At 36.3% G+C, this 13,808-nt stretch overlaps 1 protein-coding gene and 1 non-coding gene across 2 annotated transcripts in view; both read right to left on the bottom strand.

The window, feature by feature from the left end:
• The window catches only part of Fhit (fragile histidine triad diadenosine triphosphatase), a 1,508,571-nt gene that overhangs the window by 580,777 nt on the left and 913,986 nt on the right, over positions 1 to 13,808 (bottom strand). The gene's annotated exons all lie outside the window — the stretch shown is intronic.
• Trnat-ggu (transfer RNA threonine (anticodon GGU)) lies at positions 2,635 to 2,710 on the bottom strand. The gene has a single exon. It is a non-coding gene; the product is annotated as a tRNA-Thr (tRNA).

Consider the following 13,808-nt stretch of genomic DNA (forward strand, 5'->3'; position numbering starts at 1 on the left):
GATTGCAACTCCTTGAGGACAAGGACACATCTTTATAGGATAATTGATAATTTTTGAGGGACTACTGCTCTGGAATCCAATCATGTGGGCAGGGCAGGCACACAAAAGCAAACTGTATCTAAACCTCCAACAATGCCCTGCTATGGGAAAGGGAGACCACAGCAAAGAGGGGAAAAAAAAAAAAAAAGAAGGGGGAAAAAATGATATTGTGTGGATTTAGGACATCTATGGAGCTCATGACCTGTGATTTGAAGGTTCTCAATCCCCTGTATATCTAAGCATCTGTTGCTCTCTGAATGTCTCTTCTACAGGGGTTTTCAGAGAATACTGTGTATTCTTCAAGATGAGAAGGGAATGCTACTCTCCAAGGAACTTGGTGCTGAAATGCATTTGTTTTATTGGGCAAGAAGCATGAATAGAACTGGGTAAAGGTTAAGTAAGTCAAAGGTCAAGTGAGAAAGACTAACAGAACCAAAGAAGCCTGTCCAATCACCATAACCACAAACCTTGGCCCAAGGGTTGGCACCAAGAGAAGAGGAACAGACCAAAATATGTGGAGGACCAGGGTTGTAGGTGAAAACTGCAGGCCTCTCCTTTTGGGGCAACAAACAGCAGCAAAATGAGACAATTCTGCAGACTGCAGTTCCATCTAACTTACCCTTAATGAACACCATCCACAAGATACAATATTCCAGGTGCCCTTGAAACACACCAGGATACTGATTATAGGAGAGAAAGAAAACAAAGAACTTACTTTTTAAAATTTTTACTTTGAAATTAATTTCAAATTTATCTATGTACTAAGAATGAGAATATAAGGAATACCTGTGTACACCCCAGAGTCATCAATTGCTGGTCTTTCTCCCTATCTGCTGATCATTTATATACCCTCTTGCTTGCTTTTTCTATGCACACACTAGTTTTTCCTGTCGCATTTGGAAATCAGGTTCATTAGGTGCATACTGAAGAGCAAAGTATATTCTCTCTTATCTCCACAATACTTACCAACTTCACTAAATGTTAACAATGATGAAATTTAATCTAATCCACCATCTTCTGTTTCTCTATTTTGTCAATAAATCCAATGGTGTCCCTATGGCATCTCTCTGTCCCCAATATAAAATAGAACATAAGGTCTCATTTAGTGTTCATGTGTCTTTAGCCTCCTTTAATCTCCAACCTTATGTTTTGACTTGTTTTTTCTTTTTAAACAATGTATCCTCATTCCCAAAACATGCTCTTTTTTTTTTTAATAGAATTATACCTCGGCTGGGGTTTCTCGATGTGTCCCCCAAATGAGCTCATGTTATGTATTCCTCACCACATGAGTACCATATTGGTTATGGTGCTTCCTTCTCACAGTACCACATCAGGAGGCACACAAGTGTCCATTTTCCTATAGCTGGTGGTGTAATTTGATCACTGGTCAAGATGTCTGTTTTCTTTACTGTGTAATTAATATCCACCCCACCACACACATAAGGCTATTTAATATTCTTACTGTGTATTAGGCAGGGAAAGGATTTAGCTCATTATGTTTTAGTTATATACTAACAAACCATGCACATTTTAAGAAGCTTACAGTTGTGTTTTGCTTGTTTTAAATAATGACACATGTTTAGAACCCGCACAGAATTGCTCACTCCATGTTGTCTACCACTCTGAGGTGTAAGCTTTTATTATGCAGAAACTGGGGTTTGTGAACCATTGTTTAGATGTGCTCCTTCAGGCATTCTCCTTAAAACACAGGATAACCAATAAACATGCCTTTTCTTACGTGTGGCCCAGGGGTGGATTTTCACATTTCATAGAGCATCGCAGGTTGTTCAAGATAACAGACATTCTACTTCATGTACAAACAGAGGAACAAGATGTATCCCATTTGTTTACAATAAAAATAAACTTAAAATAAAAACAATAACAGACATTTGAAATCAACCAATACAACACACTCATTCATGCACTCAAGGAAAATCTAGGTTTCCTTAAGAATTAAAAATGTCTTGCCCAAGGTCACACAGTTCAGCAATTCTTTACATAAACTGTATAATAAAATATATTTACTAGGCCATGACCAACAGGTTCTAAATTGAAATACAATTTCTTTAAAAAACTCAGACTACTTTGCAAGGGCACAAAATTTTTTTAGTGAAATTTGTTTTATGTGCTTATGAAAATGCATGCTCCCCACATTGGGTACTTAAAAGAAATGTATTTCTTACCAAAGAGCAAGTTTAAGAGTCTTTTAAAAAGTTCATCAGAATCAACTCAAAAATCTATGATCATTCTACCAGAAATGTACACTTCAGTGTAAAAACAAAGATTGAAGGGAAGCTTCTGATTGAATAAGTCTGGATGAGACCTGAGATTCTGCATTTTGAGGTGAAATCTAAAGCACTAGTGCCAGCCTGTTGATCACCTTTGACCAAAATGATAAAAACTCTGCATCTGAGTGAGGGTAGGCCGTACGCTCAAGATCAGCTACATGAAAATGATATTCAATATATATGTGTGTATAAACATACATATATATGCATGTATAAGTGTATATATATGTGTGTGTGCATATATACATATGTATATATACATAGGTGTGTGCTTTGCTAACAACTTGAATATGAATAATTCTTTTTTTTTTGCAGTGCTGGGGATTGAACCCAGGGCCTTGTGCTTACCAAGCAAACACTCTACCAACTGAGCTATCTCCCCAGCCCTGAATAATTCTTGATAATGTTTTTTGGGATCTAGGGATTTAACCCAGGGGCGCTTTACCACCAAATTACATCCTCAGCCCTTTTTATTTTTGAGACAGGGTCTTACTTAGTTGCATAGGGCCAAAATTTCTGAGGCTGGCCTTGGATTTGCGGTCTTCCTGCCTTAGCCTTCTGAGTCATTGGGATCACAGACATGTTCCAATCCACCCAGGTCAATATTGTTTAAAACTAAGACAAAATCTTTCACAGAGAAATCCAGTTCAACTCACTGCAGAGAAAATGTGCTAATTTTGATAGTAATAAGAACTCTGCAGTTTACTGGTGTTCATATAGGACATGGGTCATTAAAAACTCAGTGCAGGTAGGTGTGGTTTCTCCTGAATTACAGGTGAAGAAATAGACTGACAAGTTTGTTTTCCCTGAGATCATATTATTTGAGAGTGAAGGGACATGGATTAGAATCCAGCCAATTCCTGAGATCAGGCTCCTACCACAGTCATTGACTCACACATGTGTACCATTCACACACATACATACATGCTTCAATTATTACCTATATATATAGACAGACATGAACATTAGAACCTTCCTTGATATATGTTTTTGTAAACACTACAATATTCAGGAGCCAAGAATCAGTAGAAGAAATGAATGTGTCAAAATCCAGCTCCTTAAAATTATGTGCTTCTGAAGTGGCACAAACATTTATATTGTCTACACTAAAGGAATCTGTTCAAAACAGTCACATTAGCAGAATATGGGGGCTGAGTTCCAAGGCCAGTGGGGAAGCAAAGTGAGCAGGCTAACGATGACAGCTAAAAACAAAGTTTCATCACATCCAACTTAGACCGCATATGGTATATTTAGTTCAAACCCTGGCACTTTATACAAATAGGTTGTCACGCAAAGTGCAAACAACTCTCTTTTGACAAAGCGATAGTACTGTGGTGCCGGGTTGACGGCTTTATATACCGCAAAGCTCTTTAAGTGACAAATGAAAGCAGAGTCTTGAAAATATGGTGATATGGAATTACTGCATAAATCCTTTCTGAGTTCCTGGGAGCAGCACAAGGATAGCATTTTGCAATTAATTAAAAAGAAAATCTGAGACCATGAGGTTAGATCTTTCTAATCTTGACTCTGTAAAATGAACTTTGAAGTTCCTGGCACAAAATTGAGCTATGGTCTCACAAACTTCTTCAAATGAGATGTACGAGATCTTGTTTAAAGATCAGGCTTACGTGCCACTCTTGGCCCAAATTATGCCAGGCGAGGGTACAGTAATTATCTGTGCTAGAGGTATTTGGTGCACTGGTGTTGAAACCTTTTGATATGTTTGATAATGCAGCTTTCTATGTGCACACACTGCTTTCCCAAGCTGTCTACATCAGTGTCACGTTCAAATAAAGCCGAATAGTTTAAAAGGCTCACTTTCACACTGGCTTTATTTAGCTTGAATAAACATTTCTAGTCAATCTCATACAAAGTCTTGCTGCATAAAAGCAGCTGTCCTGCTCTTGTCTCTTAATAAGGAGCTTCACAAAGAGGCCTGTTGGGCAACATATTTCTGATAGATGATTAATAAGAGATATAAGTTTCTTTTTAAAAAAAATCACACGTTGACTATAGAGGGCAAATTCATTACCCATAAATCAAAAGGAGTAAAGGATTTCACTGGTATCAGAAGCCTTATCTGACTTCAATCTGACAGTTAACTCTAGGCCGTGAATGATTAAATAAAAGTCTAAGTTCACCCAAGCCTGGATAAAATAAAACTCAAAGCCCAGAAACATCAAATAAAATAAGAAAAAGCCATAGAACTTTCAACCTCAAAAGAAAATGAAGAAGAAGTATGAGATATCTTACAGAAACTGGGATTTCAAATGGAGACTTTCCTTTGCTGTTTATGTTTTTCCAAATTGGTCAAATTTTATAATAACCTCGAATAGAAATTTAGTTAAGTTTAGAGAATAATGAGACTGATCTGACCTAAAACTTTTTAAATGTGATGTAAGATATAACATACATGCTGTGTGGCCAAATAAAGATAGTCACAGAATCTTTAACATTCCCTCCATTTAACATTGCTGTACTGGAGTATGATGGGCCCAGGGAATATTTTCATCAGTACTGTTCAGCTGAACTCACTGTGTCCAGCACTTAAGGAAGTAAAGTTTCTACTTTCTACTTACTCTCTTAAAATACTATCTTTAAAAGCCTGAATTGCTCTGAGGTCAGAAATCTTACCACCCTGAGGTCATAATGTTATGAAAAAGCTCAAGACAGCCAAGTGAAGAGGCAGAGAGTGAGGTCTACCCAAACTCCAGACACAAGGCATTGCAGCTGAGACTCCAGACACTATGGAACTGTGGTAAGCTATTTAATCTGAAGTACCTATGACAATCCCTGGTCTATGACATTGTAAAAATACAGTAATAACAAATGGTTTTCAGCTATTAATTTTGGAGTTGTCGTATTAGCCAGAACATACATGAAAGGGGGCTAAATCTTAGGTGGTTGCATTTTTGTATATGTAGACACACATGCAACCACCACCTAGATCACAATACATAATGTTTCCATCATCCCAGAGAACTCCCTCTACCTGTTCCCAGACACTGCCTTCAGTAAATTCCTCCCCTCCCTCACTGCACACACAGGTAACCATAATCCTAACTTCATAGATTAGTTTGATCTCTTCTTGAATCTATGTGCAAGAAATCATATAGAACATATGCTTCAAAGTCTATATTCTTTCATCCAATATGCTGTCTGTGAGCTTCTGAAAGTTGCTTATGTTTTGATTGCTGTAAAGCATTACATTTTACAAGTATACCACAAACTATCCATTCTGCTGTTGATGGACATTTGGGTTGCTTCCAGTTTTGGGAATGTCATGAATAAAGCTGTTATGAACATTCTTGTACATTCTTCCGGTAAATAAACATACTCATTTCTCTTGAGTATAAACCTCAACAGAAAGTTGCTGGCTATCTGGGTAGGGCATATGTATGTATAGTAGAGTGTTAGTGCAGATTCTGACTACTTATGACATTTCTCACCAGGGTTAAGTTAGAGCTCTTTCTCCTCCTATATCTAGCAGATAGTGAGAAATAATCATGCCACATTAAGCTATTTATGATTTGTCCTTCCACATTGACCTTCCCTGACTAACCGCACAACATTATTGTTCTCAACAATGTCTACTGTCATGAACATGACATTGTTCTTGGAAAAATCCTATCAGGCAAAGTCAACCTCTAAAATAGCATTGTAATAAATATGCAGAAATGTCACTTTTTGCATTAGCCCAAAGGTTTTGTATAGCTTAAGGATATGTGCAGTAAGCTAACTATAAAAATAGAAACTTGACAGTGGGATGTATGTGTGTGTCAAAATAATATTACTCTTTCTGGGTGTATGGCAGAAAAAATGACACTACATTCACCAGCATGATTTTTATAGATCTGCCTCTTTGCCAGATGTCACCTTTTATAAACTGCTTTATAAAAACATGACAGTCTAAGTGTAATAGTGTGTTTATTGCTTGATAAACTTTAGTAATAAACTTAGGATTGGTTGAAAATTAAAGCCTTAGAGCCTATTCATTAAGCATTTAGGACAAGCGAATAAGCAAAAAATACAAACTATTAAATCCTAAGTGTATGCAGATCAAACCACTGGCAGCATGTGCTATTTCTCAGTCAGTATGTCTTATGGAAATGTCTGCTAGTTTCATTGTCATTGAGCTAAATGCATTACGGCCACATCTACAGGATGCCATTTGCATCACTTAAAAATTTGAGAATTTCACAATTGTGATAGGCCTACTCAAAACTGGTTAAGCCTTTTCCCAAAGTGTTCTGTAACTTATCACAGTACCTTTTACATATGGCAAACCATGCTTCCAACAACTCTTTTTCGAAAACACTTAAAAAGACTAAGAAATTTCTTAAAAAGAATTTCATAGTATACCTCAATATTTTATCACCAATGAAAATATGTAGTGATGTTTCTTCAATTGTGGCCTAAGGAGTTTTGAGTTTTCTATAAAACTTGCTCAATAGAGAGATTCAGATCCCCCCTTTCTTTTTCTTTCTTTTTTTTTTTTTTTAATAAGGGATTAAACCCAGAGGCACTCTATCACTGAATTACATCCCAAACTCCTCTTATTTTTTATTTTGATACAGGGTCTCACTAAATTGCAGAGACTCGCCTGAAACTTAGGACCCTCTTGCCTAATCCTCTCAAGTAACTGGAATTATAGACATGCACCACCATGCCCAACCTGAGATCCTTTCTTAAGAAATTAAAACAAAATCTCTAGGGTAAGAGATCCACAAATGAATATTTTATTAAGCAACTCCAAATGATTTTTATTCATAATAAAATTTATAAACCATAGCTCTACAGAAATCTAATGATAATAAATTTCAGGGCAAACTATATTGTTGACCCAGAAATGTGTCAGTTTTAAGTGGATAATATACAGTCTCGTATTTTTAGATTCCATTTCTTATTCAATATTATATTTTTTTAAAAATCAAATACTTGTGCCAATTTACATTCCTTTTTTCCTTATAGGTATGTATGCAGACCCACAAAACAAAATCTAATTAAGGACTTTTGAAAATCAATCCCTATAACAAATGCAGCTATAACTAAGCTCTCCCAAGGATTCCATTTATCCTGGGACTGACATTTGTAATCTTTGTAACTGATAAATGAGCAAAGAAGCAAATATCAAAATGAAGCAATCCTTTTACCAAATAGTCTGTTAGAATTCGTCTGTTGCTGGATATATTTTTCTACTGCTTACTATGTACCCTCAGATTTCATGAAATATTACAACAGTTACCTATTGGAAACTGCACAAATCTGTAATTTGTGTTAGGTGGAATCTCACAAAAATGTCATTAATGTTAAAATGTTATTTTTCTCAATCACTGAATTGGTGTGCTAATGTGACAGTTAAGGAGTAGGAGAGATTGTTAGCACAGACATTGCAGAATACTAGTGCTGGCAGTAACAAGTCTAAGCTTCCATCTAGGTACCTAAACCAAGCTCAACAAATATCATAGTTCACCACAGCAATAAGCAGTGTAGGACCTTTCTGGAACATAAGTAGGTTGAGGAATTTTTAAAAAATCACAATATGAAGCAAGCAGTGCCTGTCTTTTACCTTGTAAGTTTAAAGAATCAGCAAAAGGCAAGTCAAAGTCAAACTCAGACAGACTTATTTATCTTCTCTTAAAGAAACAGCATTGACTCAACTGAAAACAGAAATCAGAGAAAAGAAAGGATGAGTAAATTTGCAGAAAAATGTATCTGGAAGTGGAAAAAATATTCCTTCATAGAAAGAATCCATTTGTTGGAAGAAAATAATTAAAAATTAAGAAAACAGAAATAGGTCAACCAAATTCTTTCCCAGTTCCCGGTCCTTTGGGCATTGTCACAACAAATAAATGTTATTGGAAAGGTCAAGATCACAATTGTTGGCATCCTAACCATATGATGGGATGCAGAGAGCTTTGGACTCAAGCCAACAAAACTATAGTGCAATACTCACATTTTAGAAGATTCTGAATCTCTTTTTAGTTTCTTATTGCTGCTATAATGATTTGTCATTAATTTAGTGACTTAAAAGTAATACAAATTCATTATCTTACAGTTCTGGAAGTTAAAAGTGCCAAGTCAGTTTCACTGGGCTTTAGTCAAGTTGTTGGTCCAGATGGTTCCTTTAAGAGACTCAGTGAGGAGAATCCACTTCTTTTGCTGCTTCTACTGGTTGCCTGTAGTCCTTGGTTTATGGACCCACACCCATTCCCTAATCCCTTACTCCAATCTCTGCTGTCACATAGTACACTCTCAGTGACTTCTGCCTCCCTTTTATGAAGAACTTTCCAATTACACTGAGTCTACCCAAGTAAGCTATAATAATCTCCCAGACTCAAAATCCTTCAGTTAATCACATTTGCAAAATCCTTTTGCCATATAAGGTAATATTAATGGTTTCCAGGAATTAGGATATAGACCTATTTGGCAGTCACTCTTGAGCTTACTACAGTCTCTGGCTTTTCAAAATCAGTTCATTCATTACTTATTTACCCATCTACTCACCTATCACCTTCCCCCTGGATTGGTCAGAGGTTCCCAGCTACAATGGCAGAACTAACTGGTATGTGGTAAACCTTCAAAGGATGTGCTGACAAGTTCTGATCAATATGTAAAATTGATTTTTGCTGAAACCGAGTATACATTCTGACAAGGTGATGCCTCTTAGGGGAAAGAGGGGGAAAAAAAGAAAACAAAAACACTGAGTAGAGCAGATGATGGAGTGCTGTATAGATTGGAATAACTGGCTGCCAGTAATAAGGCAGAGACATCAAGGTGGTACCAAAGAAATGCATCAGGGTTTCTGGAATGTACAGTCTGTGTTTACAGGAATATATAGGAATCTGCCTTGTGAGCACAAACAAGTCCATGGCAAGGATAACAAAAGGCCTGAATCAAACAGTAGCATGGCCACAGTGAGGAATATGAATACAGGGATCATTGTGGAAACTTCCAGAGATACTGTGGGATCTTAACTTGCTGACTATTGGTCTTTTCAGTCATGGGGGAGGAGTCACCTTCTTTTGATGACATGGGAAAGGGGTAGATGCCCACCCAAAACAGGATTCTATCTGGGGAGGAAATATATAGGGGAGTAACTTTGTGTGATCTATTAAGAAGGTATGTGATAACATCTCTCTCACAAAAACTCAATCCCTTGGAGGTTCCTTTGGTACCTCAGTGTAAAAAGCTTCATAGGATAACAATTCAGCTATGAATTTCTCCCACACAAGATCTCAAAGTTTTTATGTACCACCCAGTTCATATTTTAAACCATTTTAAATAAACTTTTTACATTTAGAAATATTTACCCAAGTATTTTTCTCACTGTTGTGTTGTTTGTAAATAGAGAAAAAATAACAACTTTAAACTTCCCATTTATTTTAATTTTATTTTTGTATAAGATTCAAGAAGAAAACCTGCCCACTGAAGGAAAAAAGGGGTAGATGATGAGGAAGAATAATAGCAATGTTAATGTGGCAAGTAGGTGGTGACGAAAATATTTTTGGGAAAAAAACCTCAAGATTTAAGTGTCACAATTAAACCTCAAAGAGGTCAAAACAAGTGGCAAAAATGACTAACTAGAGAGAAAAAAAAGTTAGAATTTTAATTATATCATTAATTATTGCTAAGAAGTATTTTAATAGTTGTGCCACTAAATATAATATATTTTAATCTGATTTAAATTCAAATATTAATCCTTGTCCAATCACTTTACTGGGAGAAAGACTATAATCTCTGAATGTTACATTTGAATTGGTTGGCAATTATCTTTCTGGTATCAGTTTTAGACATTCACATAAATCTTCAAAGAATGATAAAGTTACTGACCTAAAAACATCCAATCAAGTTGAAAAAAAAAAAAAAAGATTTCTATGAAACTTGTGCTATCATTTATTTAAAATTACAAGTAACTTAAAAGGAAAGATGGATAATTATAATTAGGGAGATAGAAATTTGAAATGGAGGAACATATTAATATTTTAATCTTTCTGATAATTCTTTAAAATTACCTAATATTTTTATATCAGCAAATATTGCCTCAAGGACTCAACTGAAACCCAAATCACAATGATCACCATTTAACTAATGTGTTAAATAAAACATGTTCAATTATATACCAAATCTAATGATATGGCCAGAATAAAGACAGGGCTGCAAATATTAGAGAGAATAAGAAAAATAAAGAAAGGTCTTTCAACTTTTTATCTGTGATTAGGGCTACCCAAAAGATGTTTGGTTGTTTCTTTTCAATACACTCAGGGCTCCTCAACCCAAAGTTACAGTCACAATAACATGCACTACGTGGTACCCACTGAGACAAGAATGGACAGTCAATATCCCATTACATTCTTACAGCAACCTGAAGGATTATCCTACTGTAGAGATGAGGAATCAAGTGCTGAGAGTTGAAAAACCTTGCTTAAGATCCTATGACTAAGAAGTGACAGAGGAACTTGAAAGCCTATGGGGAAACTGTAGGAATCCAAGGACTTCCTTCAAACATAAAAAATTCCTGCCTGAGGATGCTTTAACAAAATATCTTAGACCAGGTAATTTATTAGAAAACACTAATAATAACAGAAATTTATTTCTGAGAGTTCTGGAAGCCAGAAACTCCACCAGCAAGACACCAGCAGACTCAGCATCTGGTAAGGACTGGCTCTCTGCTTCAAGATGGTGCCACCTTGTTGTCCTCACAAGGGGCAATTAGTTTAGCTATGTTTCTTTGGGTCATTAGGATGCCCAGTCAATGTGTGAACTCTTGGTGTACATTTCAAGAGCTCCTGGATATATCAGAACTGAAACTTGTGTTTTTCAGTCACAGTACATCACACTGACATCATAAATACCTGTCATACATGTCATTTTTTATGGCATCCCATTAACTTAGCAAAGGTTACAGGGAAAGACCCGTTGCCAAACTCTATGAAGGTCTGAACCAAAAGATACAAAGGAAATCATTAAATCCTTCACCTTGGAGGCAACTAAAATAATACATTACCTACTCATTTTGCTTTATTCACAAGAAGAATATATAGAGAAAAACTGACTTTTCCAAGATAATACAACTAGTAAACAAGAGCTTGAGACAAGAATTTAGACACTGCCACTCCAGATGTAATGCATTACTTCTGAATCCCACACAGCCTCTCTCTACCCTTCTTAGTTGGAAGGTGGCATGTGCACTGTTCAACTGGGAAAACATTAATAAATAAATATGCATGATCACAAGGTCAGTCACAATGCCACATTCCCAGAAACTGTCATTATAGTTCATAAAGGAGGAAGGCAGAGAGGAAGTGCTATTTTCGTCCCCTTGATTATCACATTACAAAGACAGGAACTGCAACAGCTACAAAATATGATCAGAAAAAGAATCCTAAACTCAGACTTTCCACATTATGAAAGGAAGAAAATGTTTAACTGGGATGTTCCTTACACGTCAAATATTGGATTAAAGAAGGGAGCAGAAAGGTTGTTTATAAGATCAGTAACAAAGCTATACACAAAATTTAAGATTCAATATTTAAATCTGAACTTTAAAATTTGGGGGATGGAAGCAGACTATCCTCCCACCCCTTCTCATACCTCCAACTCTCCCAATAAATCCTACAAAACAATGAAATGTCCTAAAGTCCTACAATTAAGCCTCCCAGACTCTTCCTACTACAGTCTCAAGGCACCTCCTCAAGACACTACTGGCAATCATTGCTTTAGGATCTGTGAAATAAACATTTGATGATTCTACTTAGGTAATGTTGTGTCTAACTACTTGACTATGTTTCCCCATTATTTTCACTTTGCCAATCAGGAGGATAATGAGTGAATGGCAATTTCAAAGCTAAAAGTTTCCCACTGGACAACTCAGAGTACTTATTGAGGGACAGACACTTTCACAGGTTACCTTAGAGACAGGCCTCAATGAGCCAGTGTCCCAACAAAACATGGAAAATGTACTCAGAGAGGTCATATGACCTGTCCCAAGCTACACTGCAGACCAGAAGCAAGATCAGGACACACTGAAGTCTCTGGACTTCATAGGGACAGACTGAGCTCACAGTAAGCAGTTCCCCAACTTCAGTCATCTTCAGGTTTTAGTTATATCCATACATCTCCTGTATCATCATCTGCTACCTGTTTTCTTTATGCCTGCTCAGTTTGTCCTTAAATTACTTTGGTTTAAATGGAAACATTCTATCTCTACCACACTAGAAAACCAGTATCACTTGCCACAGTCAGAGAGTTAATCCTGTTAACCCTGAAACAAAAGGGAAGTTAGATTCTTGCTGGAAGGTATCTCTGCATGAGTCCCTGAGCTCGGGGCTTATGCTCTCTGTTACAAGAAAGATTAGCAAGAAAGGTGCCACACCAGTTAATGAAAAGTACTGAAAGAAGGAAAAGGAAATAACTATCCAAGCTTGCCAGAAATATAGGTTTAGGGCACTGTTTTCAATCTTGCTATGAGCTACAGAATCTTTTATTCAAATGAAATCTTACCAACAATAACAACTTAATGGTGATGCTGATGATAAACAGCCAGTTGAATTAGGATATGCCAGGTGTTCAAATATAGCTACAAATACAACTAAATTTAATAGGAATTAAAACCTATTAACTCGAATACTCCTCAAAATGAACTTATGAGGCACAGAGAGGTTGAGCAATCTGCCCAGTCTCCCTGCTAGTAAGAAACAGCCAGTATTTGATCCCTGGTATGTGACCCCAGAGTCTCTGTTCTTAATGACAAGCCAGGCTGCCTCTGGAGATCTCAGTGACTCTGTGCTTGTCAGAACAAATGTCCATAGAGTTGCTGTGGTGGAAATGACATCAAGGAGATGAAGACTGCCTCTGACCTTCTCCTGAAGGGGCTCTGCAAAGCACAGTTAGAAATGAATGGCAGAAAAAGAGCAAATGCATCCACTGTAGGGGTTGATTTAATTACCTGGAGATTATTCATTATTTTTCTTCTCAGCTTTTTGCTTCCTTTAAGATAATCATTTTTAACTGTCTTCTTGTTTTACTTGGCTGATGATATTGTGTAATAAACATGGTCACTGTGCCAGTACATTAACTGATTTAAATCTCTTTGAAGGTAAGAAGGTAAGAGGTTTTTCTTTTTCTTGAATAGAAATCATCAATGAGGTCAGTTGACAACCATGTGCATTCTAGATATTAATGGATTGACTCTAAAAGTTATGCAAAGATGACCAGATTATTTCCACTGTGTTAATACATCCATCTAATTTTCAAAAAAAAAAAAAAAAAAGAGAGAGAGAGAGAAAGAAAGCATAAAATAAAATAGAGTTGTTTTCATGTTAATCATAAACTATTTTATAAATGATTAGAGATAGAAAAGCACACTCTGGAAATGTACAAATGTGAAGGCATGCTACATATTTTACAATTATGCTTTATTGCATTCTATTAAGTGGCCAGAGGCTTTTTAGAAGGCAAAGAAGATTCCAAATTAAATTA

Source organism: Sciurus carolinensis, chromosome 17 (genome assembly GCF_902686445.1).
Source record: "Sciurus carolinensis chromosome 17, mSciCar1.2, whole genome shotgun sequence".
NCBI classification, from domain to species: domain Eukaryota; kingdom Metazoa; phylum Chordata; class Mammalia; order Rodentia; family Sciuridae; genus Sciurus; species Sciurus carolinensis.